Source organism: Pristiophorus japonicus, chromosome 6, assembly GCF_044704955.1.
Source record: "Pristiophorus japonicus isolate sPriJap1 chromosome 6, sPriJap1.hap1, whole genome shotgun sequence".
NCBI lineage: Eukaryota > Metazoa > Chordata > Chondrichthyes > Pristiophoridae > Pristiophorus > Pristiophorus japonicus.
Window position 1 is genome coordinate 246,405,680 of NC_091982.1, and position 15,947 is coordinate 246,421,626.

Below are 15,947 nucleotides of genomic sequence, written 5' to 3' on the forward strand. Positions count from 1 at the left end.
TGTCTGTCCTAAGTGTTGAAATGTTCAGAGATGTTTATTGTCCCAGACAATGGTTATGATTGTTTCAATCAGATGTCCCAGAATGGCTGGTGTGGGAAATAGGATAAATGCCACACTGCGGCAGTAGGGGGCAGTCTTCTGAGGTTGGGGATGGGATACATTGAGGGAGCTTTACTCTGTATCTAACCCGTGCCGTATCTGCCCTGGGAGTGTTTGATGGGACAGTGTAGAGGGAGCTTTACTCTGTATCTAACCTGTGCTGTACCTGCCCTGGGAGTGTTTGATGGGACAGTGTAGAGGGAGCTTTACTCTGTATCTAACCCGTGCTGTACCTGCCCTGGGAGTGTTTGATGGGACAGTGTAGAGGGAGCTTTACTCTGTATCTAACCTGTGCTGTACCTGCCCTGGGAGTGTTTGATCAAGTGTTCTATTCCCTAGCATTATCATTCCTCTCCCAGTGAACACCAGATTCCCAAAGACGAAGAAGTGATAAGCCCATTCTCGCGTCAAGAGCTGAAGGACAGAGCAACTTTTCCAAATTGAACTCTGCTCGGTGGGCCTGAAATCTCGCTCCCCACAGGTGCGTACGAGGTTCCCGCAAGTTCCGGGTTTAGGAATGCGAAGCGCATGCGCTTAAACCCGGCACTTGCGATCTGTCAAAAATTCTTTTAATTGTTCCACTGCATCTGAAACTAAAGGGCCTCCGCGGGCGGAGAGTCGGGCTATTTGCCCAACTCCTGCCCAGTGAATGTCCTTCACATTCTTACGACTGAAAAAAGCAGATGTAAGGCTTGCTTTTATCTGCGTAAGTCTTTCAAAGTGCAGAAAAATACATTAAAAGAAATAATTTAAACATTTAAAATCCTGTTAAAGAAGGTAAGTTTATTTTTAGACCCTTTACAATATGTAAATTTATTTTTCAAAAAATTCTAATTTTGTTTGAAATAATGAATTAAATTCCATTTTTATTAATTTGAAATATCTGATGTTTTTTTGGTTACTGTCAGTGTTTGTGTTTTTGGGGATCCCTATTTATACTTACGATGGCTCTGTACATATGGAACTCACATAAGTATGAATGGGGCTCCCTCTACTCTGATAGGTTGGGCCGGCCCATGTGATCCCAGTGATGCGTACAGAATCCAAAGGCTCCTGGGATCTGTGTGCCCCTACGAAGGCCTTTGCGTAGAGGGCCAGGACCGCCCATCGCCGAACCTCCAAGATCACCAGGTAGATTCGTAGACATTTCTGCGATCGGAAGAATCTGCTGGCGGGAAGCCTCCAACCACAATTTCTGGCCCAATATATATGGCTCCTTTCCTTGGACTTTCATTGCGTGATCCAACGTGGGGTGTGTGGTGGGTCATGCGCTCCAGGGAGTCACTCCACAGCGTGTTGAACGCATGGTGTTGGAAGGTGTCATTATCTCCAACTCATTGCCATGGAAAGGGCATGAAGAGTGACTCAGGGACTGGGCGTTTATACAGGAGTTTTTCAGGTAGATTCAATCTCTGCTTCAAGACAAAGAGCATTTAGGAAACACACTGATGTTTCTGCAGATCAGTTGCACCACATGAGTCAGTCCGGCTTGTGTCAGTACCCTGATTATGTCATCAATGGAATCAACCAAAGTGAAGTATGATGTGTATATGGATTTTAGCAAGGCTTTTGATAAGGTCCCACATGGCAGACTGGTCACGAAAGTAAAAGCCCATGGGATCCAGGGCAAAGTGGCAAGTTCGATCCAGTGACTAGTGGAGTACCGCAGGGCTCAGTGCTGGGACCCCAGCTCTTCACAATATACATTAATGATTTGGATGAAGGAATTGATGTAATATCTCCAAGTTTGCAGATGACACTAAACTGGGTGGCGGTGTGAGCTGTGAGGAGGATGCTAAGAGGCTGCAGGGTGATTTGGACAGGTTAGGTGAGTGGGCAAATGCATGCCAGATGCAGTATAATGTGGATAAATGTGAGGTTATCCACTTTGGGGGTAAAAACAGGAAGACAGAATATTATCTGAATGGTAACAGATTAGGAAAAGGGGAGATGCAACGAGACCTGGGTGTCATGGTTCATCAGTCATTGAAAGTTGGCATGCAGGTACAGTGGGCGGTGAAGAAGGCAAATGGCATATTGGCCTTCATAGCTAGGGGATTTAAGTATAGGAGCAGGGAGGTCTTACTGCAATTGTACAGGGCCTTGGTGAGGCCTCACCTGGAATATTGTGTTCAGTTTTGGTCTCCTAATCTGAGGAAGGACGTTCTTGGTATTGAGGGAGTGCAGCGAAGGTTCACCAGACTGATTCCAGGGATGGCTGGATGGACATATGAGGAGAGACTGGATCAACTGGGCCTTTATACACTGGAGTTTAGAAGGATGAGAGGGGATCTCATAGAAACGTATAAGATTCTGACGGGACGGGACAGGTTAGATGCGAGAAGAATGTTCCTGATGTTGGGGAAGTCCAGGGAACATAGCCTTAGGATAAGGGGTAGGCCATTCAGGACTGAGATGAGGAGAAACTTCTTTACTCAGAGGGTTGTTAACCTGTGGAATTCCCTACCGCAGAGAGTCGTTGATGCCAGTTCATTGGATATATTCAAGAGGGAGTTAGATGTGGCCCTTACCGCTAAAGGGATCAAGGGGTATTGGAGAGAAAGCGGGAAAGGGGTACTGAGGTGAATGATCAGCCATGATCATATTGAATGGTGGTGCAGGCTCAAAGGGCCGAATGGCCTACTCCTGCACCTATTTTCTATGTTTCTATGTAAAATTGGCTCAGAGGCTGGAAGTAAAGGGTAATGGTTAATGGGTGTTTTTGTGACTGTAAGGCTGTATCCAATGGGGTTCCACAGGGCTCAGTGCTGGGTCCCTTGCTTTTTGTGATATATATCAGTGACTTGGACTTCAATGTTGGGGGTATGGTTAAGAAGTTTGCAGGTGATACAAAAATTGGCCGTGTGGTTGACAATGAAGAAGAAAGATGTAGACTACAGGAAGATATCAATGGATTGGTCAGGTGGGTAGAACAGTGGCAAATGGAACTCAGTCTGGAGAAGTGTGAGGTAATGCATTTGGGGAGGTCTAACAAGGCAAAGGAATACACATTAAATGGTACGACACTGAGAAATGTAGAGGAACAGAGGGACCTTGGAGTGCAGGTTCACAGATCCCTGAAGGTAGCAGGCCAGGTAGATAAGGTGGTTAAGAAGGCATGCGGGATACTTGCCTTTTATCAGCCGAGGCATAGAATACAAGAGCAGGGAGGTTATGCGTGAACTGAATAAAACACTGGTTAGGCCACAGCTGGAGTACTGCGTGCAGTTCTGGTCACCACATTGCAGGAAAGATGTGATTGCACTAAAGAGGGTACAGAGGAGATTTATAAAGATGTTGCCTGGACTGGAGAATTTTAGTTAAGAGGAAAGATTGGGTAGGCTGGAGTTGTTTTCTTTGGAATAGAGGCGGCTGAGAGGAGACCTTATTGAGGTGTATAAAATTATGAGGGGCCTAGATAGAGCGGATAGGAAGGACCTATTTCTCTTAGCCAAGAGGTCAATAATCAGGGGGCATAAAAATACATAAAATATCTGGTAGAAAGATTAGAAGGGATTTGAGGAGAAACATCTTCACCCAGAGGGTGGTGGGGGTCTGGAACTCACTGCCTAAAAGGGTGGGAGAGGCAGAAACCCTCATTGCATTTAAAAAGTACTTGGATGTGCACTTGAAGTGCCGTAACCTTAAGGGCTGCAGACCAAGAGCTGGAAGGTGGGATTTGGATGGATAGCTCTTTGTCGGCTGGCACAGACATGATGGGCCGAATGGCCTTCTGTGCTGTAAATTTCTGTGATTTCTATAGATGTCGGACAAGCAGTCTGACAACTTAAGAGACCATGGAGGGGTCGAGAGAAGTGGTAGTGAGGTAGGTGTCGTCAGCGTACATGTGGAAACTGATGCTGTCTTTCCGGATGATGTCGCCAAAGAGCAGCATGTACATGAGAAACAATGAAAGATCCTTGGCCCCCTGGGGGCGGGAAGAGAAGCCGTTGCAGGTGATTCTTTGGCTACGATTAGATAGATAAGAATGGAACCAGGCGACCTGACCAGTCCATTGGCTTGCTTGTTAACATCTGCCTAAACCACCAGGACAGGCAGATAAGGGTGCATTTTAATGTGCTACACCTCTGGAAAAAAATACTTATGGCGCCTTTCACGACTACCGGATGTTCCATGGTGCTTTACAGCCAATTAAGTACTTTTGGAGTGTAGTCACTGTTGTAATGTGGGAATCGCGGCAGCCAATTTGCACACGGCAAGCTCCCACAAACAGCAATGTGATCGTGACCAGATAATCTGTTTTTGTTATGTTGATTGAGGGATAAATATTGGCCAAGGACACCGGGGATAACACCCCCTGCTCTTCCTCGCAATAGTGCCATGGGATCTTTTACATCCACCTGAGAGGGCAGACGGGGCCTCGATTTAACATCTTATCTGAAAGACGGCACATCCGACAGTAGACCGGAGCACTCCCTCAGTACTGCACTGAGTGTTGGCCTGGAGTGGGACTTGAACCCACAACCTTCAGACTCAGAGGTGAGGGTGCTGCGCACTGAGCCACAGCTGACAGTCCTGACGGTCAGTGCTTACCCACTGCAGCTCTGCTTTCCTTCTTCGTATTCCCCCTCGCACCCTCTGTAAACCTCAGCTCATTCAAAACTCGGTAGCCCATATCCTAACTCGCACCAAGTCCCGCTCACTCATCATCCCCTGTGCTCGCTGCCCGTATCCTAACTCGCACCAAGTCCCACTCACCCATCACCCCCTGTGCTAGCTGACCGAGTCCTAACTCGCACCCAGTCCCACTCACCCATCACCCCCTGTGCTCGCTGACTGATTCCTAAGTCGCACCTAGTCCCGCTCACCCATCACCCACTGTGCTCGCTGACCGAGTCGTAACTCGCACCCAGTCCCGCTCACCCATCACCGCCTGTGCTCGCTGACCTAAAATTGGCTCCTGGTTAAGCAACTCCTCAATTTCAAACACCCCATGGCCTCGCCCCTCCCTAGCTCTGTAATCTTCTGTACCACAACCCCTGAGATATCTGCGCTCCTCTAATTCTGCCTTCTTGAGCATCCCTGATCATAATCGCTCAATCATTGGCAACCTTGCCTTCTTTTACTGAGGTCCTCAGCTCTGGAATTCCCTCCCTAAACCTCTCCACCTCTTTCTCCTTTTAAGACGCTTCTTAAAACCTACCTGTTTGACCAAGCTTTTGGTCACCTGTCCTAATATCTCCTTAAGCGGCTTGGTGTCAGATTTTGTTTGATAATCGCTCCTGTGAAGCGCTTTGAGATGTTTTCCTACGTTAAAGGCGCTATATCAATGTGAATTATTGTTGTTAGGCGCCTTGCGATGGTTACCACATTAAATGTAAAGGCAAGCTGTCCTTGCTGGAGGGTGTAACTGGGATGATGTGATGAAGTCTCGCAGTGGGGCTTGAACCCACAACCTGCTCCGAAGTGAATGTGTGACCAACTCATCAAAGGTGAACCCAAATAACTCAGCCTCCCTCCGAGCTTCGACAGACCTGACAAAGCCGAAAGTTCAGGGCACAGAATAACCCATAATACTGCCTTTATTATTTAGCAAGACACAATTTACTCCAAAAGTACATGCCTGCTTTGTGAGATGTACCGCACGTCACCCACAAGCAGTGGGGCCGGTTCATTTAGTCAATTTCCTGACTGCTGATGGTGTAATTTGCCTCATTTTCTCTTGGTGCCACTTAATCTTCTCCTGTAACCGTTCGATCTCCTTCTCTTGAGTAGCAATCTCCTCATTATGATGAGCCTTCATCGCCTCAATCAACTCCTGTTCCTTCTTCTTGAAGTACGTTGCTTCCATAGCCTCCTCCCGTTTCGAAAAAGCCCCCCCACCCCGTCGGACCGCTCCGTTGGCGCTCTTCCTGGGCCCCAGGCCCACCGCTCGAAACTGGCTTGCGCTGAAACAGGTCCCGGCTTTTCTCAGAAGGGCGTTCCTCAGGTGGCAGCCCACCAGACCCATGGCCATCGTTGCGGTGTTGCCAAAGTGTCTCCGAGCCGCCCGCAAGGCTGAGCTAGGCTGGCATGCCATTGTGATGTCAGAGGCCGCAAGATCCGATTGGCCCCTGAGTGTATCGTTGCCGTGGTTTCGCCCATGTGATTTCAGCCAACAATTCCAGCCCCACTGCCCCCGAGACACTTGGACCCCAGAGCCAGGTTCACGCGTCCGCTGCTGGCGCTGAGGGGAGCGCTGCACTGTCGACAAAAGGACGTAAAGGATCCCATGGCATGATTGCGAAGCGTTCTCCACGGTCTCTTGGCCAATATTTATCTCCCAATCAACATGATTTAATATAAACAGATTATTCGATCATTTATCACATTGCTGTTTGTGGGAGCTTGCTGTGCACAGATTATCTGCCGCGTTTCCCACACGCCAAAAGTACTTCATTGGCTGTAAAGCGCTTTGGAACGTCCTGAGGCCATCTAAGGTGCTAATAAAATGCAAGTCTTTTCTTTCTATCTGTCTCTCTGCCTTTGTCTATTTGAGTCTTTCTCTGTTTTGTGTGCACACCTCTTTCTGTCACTCCATTTTTGTATGCCTGTTTTTCTAACTGTTTCTGTCTTTCTGCCTATTTGTGTGTCTCCATTTCTATGCATCTCACTTAGTCTATTCACCTTACACACTGGGTCTTTCCCTCTCCATCTGTGTCTCTGTTGCTTTCCACGTTTGTGTGTGTTTGTCTCGGTCTCAACTTAGCGCTGTGTGCTTGCCCTGTCTGTGCCTCTCGCTGTTTCTCTCTGCTTGCCTATCTATCTGTTTGTTTCCGTCTGTCTGTGTATCGTTGCCTGTCTGTGTGCATCGCTCTGTCTGTCTGCTGGGCATCTCTGTCTGTGTATTTCTGTCTGTCTGTCTGTATATCTCTGTCTGTCTGTCTGACTCAATTTCTCTTGTTTATTTGGCTCGTTTAATGCTCTTTATCCGCCTATTTGTTTCTGTGTTTTCTCTTTCTGTCTCTGGCCATCTCTCTCCGAATCTCTCTTGTTATCTGTGTGTGTCTCTGGGTTCTGTCTCTCTATTATTGATGTTGTTAATATTCTGCTCTGCTCCCTGCTTGTTGTAATTTTAGCTCTTCCAATTTCTAATGCTTTGGGCAATTCTCAGCCTAACGACAGCTTCCCTCCTGCAGCCTGTCTAAAGATAGCTCGCCTCCGGCTTAATGAAGCATTGCACAAATACTTGACCCTTGTGTGACCTGTGGCTCAGGGTGTTGTGTGAGGGCAGACCTGTTAGTTCTGCTATCAAACGTAGCTCACCTGTGGGCAGGTGTTGGGATGTCTGGTCACTAAGTGGGGGAGGATACACAATCTGTATCTTTCAATATCCATCCGGGGTTGTGATGAGTGACGACCCCACACAGCGAGCACCATTCCTTGCCTCATGCTGTCCAGCTCCTGACCTCAAGCAGCCAATTGAGTTTATCTGGCTCGTCTGTCAATGACAGTGAAAAGAAAAAAGAAAAGAAACTCGCATTTCTATAGTGCCTTTCATCACCTCAGGATGTCCCAAGGCGCTTCACAGCCAATGAAGTACTTTTTGGAGTGTAGTCTGTTGTAATGTAGGAAATGCAGCAGCCAATTTGTGCACAGCAAGCTCCCACAAACAGCAATGGGGTAATGACCAGATAATCTGTTTTAGTGATGTCGGTTGAGTGATAAATTTTGGCACAAAATTATTTACCATGGAGAACTACCCAGCTCTTCTTCAAATAGTGCCATGGGATCTTTTACGGCCACCAGTGAGGGTAGACGGGGCCTCGGGTTTAACACCTCATCTGAAAGGCGGCACCTCCGACAGTGCGGCGCTCCCTCAGTACTGCCCCTCCGACAGTGCAGCGCTCCCTCAGTACTGCCCCACCGACAGTGCAGCGCTCCCTCAGTACTGCCCCTCCGACAGTGCAGCGCTCCCTCAGTACTGCCCCTCCGACAGTGCAGCGCTCCCTCAGTACTGCCCCTCCGACAGTGCAGCGCTCCCTCAGTACTGCCCCTCCGACAGTGCAGCGCTCCCTCAGTACTGCCCATCCGACAGTGCAGCGCTCCCTCAGTACTGCCCCTCCGACAGTGCGGCGCTCCCTCAGCACTGCACTGGAGTGTCAGCCTGGATTTATGTGCTCCACTCTCTGGAGTGGGACTTGGAGTCACAACCTTCTGACTCAGAGATGAGAGTGCTAATGATTGTTATTTTTTAATTGGAATTATTCAAAATTAAAAACATTGATAGTGTTGTGGTCGTTCCATTGTACCATACAATCACCCAGCTCCAGTTTTCAGCAACAGAAACAGAGTCATGACCAAAACATAAACAATCCGACCATTCTGCCACTTCGCACAGTTATTCCTCCACCACCTATCATCGAAAACTAAACTTAATTGGTCTCCCATGATATTAATCTGTTCTACTTCACAAACTGCTCAAAAAATGCCATCCTTAAATTCCTTTCAGAATAAAACATCCACAGAGCCTTATAATGATCTTTTAGCCTATATTTAAAATACTCAGGTTTATTCTTCTCCCCTTATAAAACACAGCATTCCTTCGTTGCACAATCACGTGTCTAGCCAAAGTGAACATTACATTAAATTCAGGCTTGGGCTGATAAGCAGCAAGTAACAGTCGTGCCACACAAGTGCCAGGCAATGACTATGTCCATTAAGCGATAGTCTAACCACCTCCCCTTGATATTCAATGGTATTACAATCGCCAAATCCCCACCATCAACATCCTGGGGATCACCATTGACCTGAAACTTAACTGGACCAGTCACATAAATACTTTGGCAACAAGAGCAGGTCAGAGGCTGGGTATTCTGCGGCGAGTGTCTCACCTCCTGACTCCCCAAAGCCTTTCCACCAGCTACAAGGCAGAAGTCAGGAGTGTGAAGGAATACTCTCCACTTGCCTGGATGAGTGCAGCTCCAACAACACTCAAGAAACTCGACACCATCCAGGACAAAGCAGCCCGCTTGATTGGCACCCCATCCACCAGCTTAAACATTCACTCCCTCCATCACCGGTGCACCGTGGCTGCAGTGTGCACCATCTACAAGATGCACTGCGGCAACTCGCCAAGGCTTCTTTGACAGCACCTCCCAAACCCACATCCTCTACTGCCTAGAAGGACAAGGACAGCAGACGCATGGGAACACCATCACCTGCAAGTTCCCCTCCAAGTCACACACCATCCTGACTTGGAAATATATCGGCCTTTCCTTCATCGTCGCAATCCTGGAACTCCCTCCCTAACAGCACTGTGGGAGCACCTTCCCCACACGGACTTCAGCGGTTCAAGAAGGCGGCTCACCACTACCTTCTCGATGGCAATAAATGCTCGCCTTGCTAGCGACGCCCACATTCCAACATTTTAAAATGCCGCTCCGCTAGACGCAGACAGATTCTCCTGCAATCCCCAGCTCAAAAGTGAGTCCCATTCCAGCCCTTCAGCCCCCTCGCCCAGAGAGAAAACCTCACACAACTGTCGAACATAGTACTTCATAGTTTTACTAGGTTAAAGGTGCTATATAAATACAAGTTGTTGTTGTTGTGCCTTTAACATAGTAAAGAGCTGCAAGAGACCATCAGCAGCAGGTCACTGCAAGGTACGGGCACGAACCAGTCCGGGAGGGCGGCTGGATTGGACGTCACCGTAACCCGGGTCCCTGATTGGAGCATGGGCAGGTGCAGCAGGAGCGGCGAGGTCGAGGTGAAGGAGCGGCGAGAGATTGCAGAGCGATGTGATCGGGGCCCAGGAGAGGCGAGAGTTCAGGGCCAGAAGAGGCGAAGGCCCAGGGGCAGCATGGCCCAGCCCACACTGCGATATGTGTGTGCGCACTAGGTCGTGCAGCAGAGCTGGTCTCCAGTTGTCTTGGTTAATCCTTGCCATTGGACCAAGATCGAGCTCTGTCAAGCCTGTGTGGTGACTGGTGTGTAACGGCCACCCCACATAAAAAAAAATCCACACACAGGCATTTCCACCCTTCAGGATGTAGTTCGGGACCTGGAATATTGGGTCCTTTTATTGAAACATCTGTGAACTCATCCCTTTTTGGTGGAAGCAAGTCATCCTCGATACGAGGGATCGCCTAAGAAGATCATAGCAAAATGCTCCAAGGCGCTTCACAGGAGCGATTATCAAACAAAATCAGGCACTGAGGCATATAAGGAGATATTCGGACAGGTGACCAAAAGCTTGGTCAAAGAATTTGGTTTTTATGGGGTATCTTAAAGGTGGAGAGAGAGGTAGAGAGGCTCAGGAAGCGAATTCCAGAGGTTAGGGCCCAGGCAATGGGTGATTACAATTGGAAATGCTCAAGAGGGTAGAATTAGAGGAGCGCAGCCATTTCGGGGTGGGTAAGGGGAGGGGTTGTGGGGCTGGAGGAGGTTACAGAGATAGGGAGGGGCGAGGACATAGAGGGATTTCTAAACAAGGTAGTCCAACAAACTATCAATCCGTGCAGGATATCCAAAGAGGATAATAAATGCAGTTGAGGTACACATCAGCCCTGCCAGCTGTAGTGTATTTGCTTCATGTGTTCTTTGCTCAAAAATTCACATCTACACATTTGCTGTAAAGAACTAGCTGACTTTTTAGCAAAGGTTTAACAATCAAACTGAACCCAACCAGTTCATCGACAAGGTTCCCAATTACCCGCCTCATCGTGGAGAACTTGAACTCAATTATTAAGGAAGCAGTAGCAGGACATTTTGAAAAGCATAATTCAATCAAGCAGAGTCAGCATGGTTTTATAAAAGGGAAATCATGTTTGACAAATTTGCTGGAGTTCTTTGAGGATGTAATGAACATGGTAGATAAGGGGGGGGGGGGGGCGGTGACCAGTGGATGTGGTGTATTTGGATTTCCAGAAGGCATTTGACAAGGTGCCACATAAAAGGTTACTGCACAAGATAAAAGCTCACAGGGTTGGGGGTAATATATTAGCATGGATAGAGGATTGGCTAACTAACAGAAAACAGAGAGTTGAGATAGATGGGTCATTTTCCGGTTGGCAAACAATGACTAGTGGGGTGCCGCAGGGATCGGTGCTGGGTCCTCAACTATTTACAAGCTACATTACTGACTTGGATGAAGGGACCGAGTGTAATATAGCCAAGTTTGCTGATGATACAAAGATGGGTGGGAAAGCAAATTGTGAGGAGCACACAAAAAATCTGCAAAGGGATATAGACAGGCTAAGTGAGTGGGCAAACATTTGGCAGATGGAGTATAATGTGGAAAAATGTGAGGTTATCCATTTTGGTAGAAATAATAGAAAATCAAATTATAATTTACATGGAGCAAAATTGCAAAGTGCTGCAGTACAGAGAGACCTAGGGGTGGTCCTTGTACATGAAACAGAAAAAGTTGGTATGCAGGCACAGCAAGTAATCAAGAAGGCAAATGGAATGTTGACCTTTATTGCAAGGGTGATAGAATATAAAAGCAGAGAAGTCCTGCTACAACTGTATAGGGTATTGATGAGGCCACCCCTGGAGTACTGCTTACAGTTTTGGTCTTCGTATTTAAGGAAGGATAGAAATGTAGAAACATAGAAAATAGGTGCAGGAGTAGGTCATTCAGCCCTTCAAGCCTGCACCACCATTCAATAAGATCATGGCTGATCATTCCCTCAGTATCCCTTTCCTGCTTTCTCTCCATACCCCTTGATCTGCTTAGCCGTAAGGGCCATATCTAACTTCCTCTTGAATATATCGAATGAACTGGCATCAACAACTCTCTGCGGCAGGGAATTCCACAGGTTAACAACTCTCTGAGTGAGGAAGTTTCTCCTCATCTCAGTCCTAAGTAGCCTACCCCTTATCCTAAAACTGTGTCCCCTGGTTCTGGACTTCCCCAACATCGGGAACATTCTACCCGCATCTAACCTGTCCTGTCCCATCAGAATCTTATATGTTTCTATGAGATCCCCTCTCATCCTTCTAAACTCCAATGTATAAAGGCCCAGTTGATCCAGTCTCTCCTCATATGTCAGTCCTGCCATCCCGGGAATCAGTCTGGTGAACCTTTGCTACACTCCCTCAATAGCAAGAACGTCCTTCTTCAGATTAGGAGACCAAAACTGAATACAATATTCCAGGTGAGGCCTCACCAAGGCCCTGTACAACTGCAGTAAGACCTCCCTGCTCCCCTAGCTATGAAGGCCAACATACCATTTGCCTTCTTCACTGCCTGCTGTACCTGTATGCCAACATTCAATGACTGATGAACAAAGAAAACCAAGTTCTCATTGCACCTCCCCTTTTCCTAATCTGCCACCATTCCGATAATATTCTGTCTTCGTGTTTTTGGCCCCAAAGTGGATAACCTCACATTTATCCACATTATACTGCATCTGCCATACATTTGCCCACTCACTTAACCTGTACAAGTCACCCTGCAGCCTCTTAGCGTCCACCTCACAGCTCACACCGCCACCCAGTTTAGTGTCATCTGCAAACTTGGAGATATTACACTCAATTTCATTATCAAATTTTTTGATGTATATTGTAAGAGCTGGGATCCCAGCACTGAGCCCTGCGGCACTCCACTAGTCACTGCCTGCCATTCTGAAAAGGACCCGTTTATCCCGACTCTCTGCTTCCTGTCTGCTGACCAGTTCTCTATCTGTGCTGAGGGAGTGCTGCCCTGTCACAGGCGTCGTCTTTCCGATGCAACTTGTATAGCCCTGCCCACAATCACACACTCACACATTCAGGGTTCTGCACTCTCATTTTCATTATGACACTACCCATCGCTGCCCGAAAATGGGGATGAAAATTGACCTCGATGAATAACAAGCCCAGAGAAAGTATTATTTCCCCACCCCCACTCTGGCAGGATCCTCACTCTCTGTCCTGCTCTCTCGCTATCTGTTTTCTCTCTCTACCAGACTCTCTTTCTTCCTCTCTGTCCTCTGTGTTTCTCTCTGCCTTGTCCATCTCTCTCTCTGTTCCTCCTCTCTACCTCTCTCTCATCCTGTCTGCCTTCGCGCTCTCTCTCTTTTCGTTCTCTATTTCTGTTCCTTATGTCGTGTCCCTGTCTATCTCTCCATTTGTCCATGTCCTCTGCTTGGAGTACTGTGTATAGTTCTGGTCGCCTTATTAGGAAAAGGATATTGATGCACAGGGAAGGGTGCAGAGAAGATTTACAAGGATGATACCAGAAATGCGAGGGTATCCATATCGGGAAAGGTTGAACAGGCTGGGTTTCTTTTCTGTAGAAAAGAGAAGGCTGAGGGGTGACCTAATAGAGGTCTTTAAAATTATGAAAGGTTTTGATATAGTGGATACAGAGAGAATGTTTCCACTTGTGGGAAAGAGCATAACTAGAGGCCATTAATATAAGATAATCACCAAGAAATCCAATCGGGAATTCAGGAGAAACCTCTTTACCCAGAGAGTGGTGAGAATGTGGAACTCGCTACCACAGGGAGTGGTTGAAGTGAATAGCATTTAAGGGGAAGCTAGACAAGTATATGAGGGAGAAGGGAATAGAGGGTTTTGCTGATAGATTTCGATGAGGAAAGACGGGAGGAGGCTCCAGTGGAGCATAAACACCGGCACGGATTGGTTGGGCCGAATGGCCTGTTTGTTATTAGGCTTAGATTTTTGCCGATATTGCGACTGGGTTTTCGCCGCGATTTGACGCTCCGCGACGGAAACCCGGTCCTCGGCCCCCTCGGCTTCCATGTACCGCTGTGGAGAGGTGCGCCAACGTGCAACGATGCGGATTGCGTTTGCGTCGCAAGCTCGGCACTCTCGGGACACGTACACGCGCCCAGAATACTGACAGGATCAAACCTGTCAGTGCAGCCCTGCCAGCAGCGGTAAGTATGAAGACCTACAAAAAGGTAAGTTAAAGTTTTCATTTTTTAATTATTTTGCAGCGATTTAGTACGTAAGTGTTTTTTCATTGTTTAGTGAATGTATTTTTTTGTTTTTTGCTATTTTTGTTTTGCTCCCCCTCCCAAGGCCTCTCTCGCAGCACTCCTGACCCCGAACTACATTTGCGGAAACTCTCGGTTTGCGCCACGAATCCTCGTGCATTGCCGATTTTACCGATGAAAGTAAAGCCGAAAGTTGGGCCTGCAAACGGTAGCGCAGCGAAAACGGTAATGTTGGCGTAAAATCACCACTGAAATCCGAAAACCTAGCCCATTGTATGTAATTATTTTTAACCCTCTCTATGGGCCCAAGTTTCCACAAGAAAAAAAACGGGCGCCCCTCCGAGCTGGGCGCCTGTTTTTCGCGCCTAAAACGGCGCCTAAAAAAATCCTCGGTATTCTCCACCGACTTACAGGTCCTGTGGCACTCGGCGCAGCCAGCACGAGCTGTGGGGGGCGGAGCCAGGTCCCGGCGCTGAAAACAGTGCCGGGACCTCTGCACATGCGCGCTACAGTCGGCACGCAAGTGCAGTAGCTCCAGGCGCCGAACTGTGTGGGAGGGGCCCGAAGCACGCAGCCCCTAGCCCTGGCTGAATGGCCTCACTGGGGCTGCGTGAATGAGGCTCCTCCCACGGCCAGCTCCTGCTCCCCCCCCGCTCCCCCCCACCAGACCCGACACTCGCTCCCCCCCCACCGCCGACCAGACCCGAACCGACACCCGCTCCACACCCCCCCCGCCCCGACCGGAGACCCGAGACCCGCTCCCCCCACCGCCCCGACCCGAGACCCGACCCGCCCCGACACCCGCTCCCGACCCCCCGCCCCGACCCGACACCCGCTTCCCCCCCCCGCCCCGACCCGAGACCCGACACCCGCTCCCCCCCCGCCCCGACCCGAGACCCGACCCGCCCCGACACCCGCTCCCGACCCCCCGCCCCGACCCGACACCCGCTTCCCCCCCCGCCCCGACCCGAGACCCGACACCCGCTCCCCCCCCGCCCCGACCCGAGACCCGACACCCGCTCCCCCCCCCGCCCCGACCCGAGGCCCGCTCCCCCCGCTCGCCCCGACCCGAGACCCGCTCTTCCCCCCGCCCCGACCCGACCTGAGACCCGCTCCCCCCCCCGACCCGACCCGAGACCCGCTCCCCCCTGCCCCGACCCGAGGCCCGCTTCCCCCCGACCCGACACCCGCTCCCCCCTGACCCGACACCCGCTCCCCCTCCGACCCGACACCCGCTCCTGTTCCCCGACCCTCCCTCCTCCCCCCCTCTCCTCCCTCCCTCCCCCTCCCGTCCCTCCCTCCCCCCTCCCCTCCCCTCCCTCCCTCCCTTCCCTCTCCCCTCCCTCCCCTCCCTCCCTCTCCCTCTCCCCTCCCTCCCTCTCCCCTCCCTCTCCCCCCTCTTCCCCCCCTCTTCCCCCCTCTCTTCCCCCTCCCTCCCCCCCTCCTCCTCTTCCCCCCTCCCCCTCTTCCCCCTCCCCCTCTTCCCCCCTCCCCCTCTTCCCCCCTCCCCCCCTCTTCCCCTTCCCCCTTCCCCCTCCGCCCTCTTCCCCTTCCCCTCCTCTTCCCCATTCCCCCCTCCCCCCTCCTCTTCCCCCCTCCCCCTCCTCTTCCCCCCTCCTCTTCCCCCTCCTCTTCCCCCCTCCCCCACCTCCTCTTCCCCCCCTCCCCCACCTCCTCTTCCCCCTCCCCCTCTTCCCCCCCCTCCTCTTCCCCCCTCCCCCCTCCTCTTCCCCATCCCCCCTCCTCTTCCCCATCCCCCCTCCTCTTCCCCCCCACCCCCCTCCTCTTCCCCCCACCCCTCCTCCTCTTCCCCCCACCCCCCCTCCTCTTCCCCCCAACCCCCCCTCCCTCTTCCCCCCAACCCCCCCTCCTCTTCCCCCCAACCCCCCCAACCCCCCTCCTCTTCCCCCCCACCTCCCTCCTCTTCCCCCCCACCCCCTCCTCTTCCCCCCCACCCCC

The 15,947-nt window shown here is 50.3% G+C and overlaps 1 pseudogene; it reads right to left on the reverse strand.

Annotated features, from left to right (window-relative positions):
• Window positions 1–5,731: 5,731 nt before the first annotated feature.
• On the reverse strand, window positions 5,732–6,076 carry LOC139266284 (ATPase inhibitor B, mitochondrial pseudogene; annotated as a pseudogene).
• Between the last annotated feature and the right edge of the window lie 9,871 nt (window positions 6,077–15,947).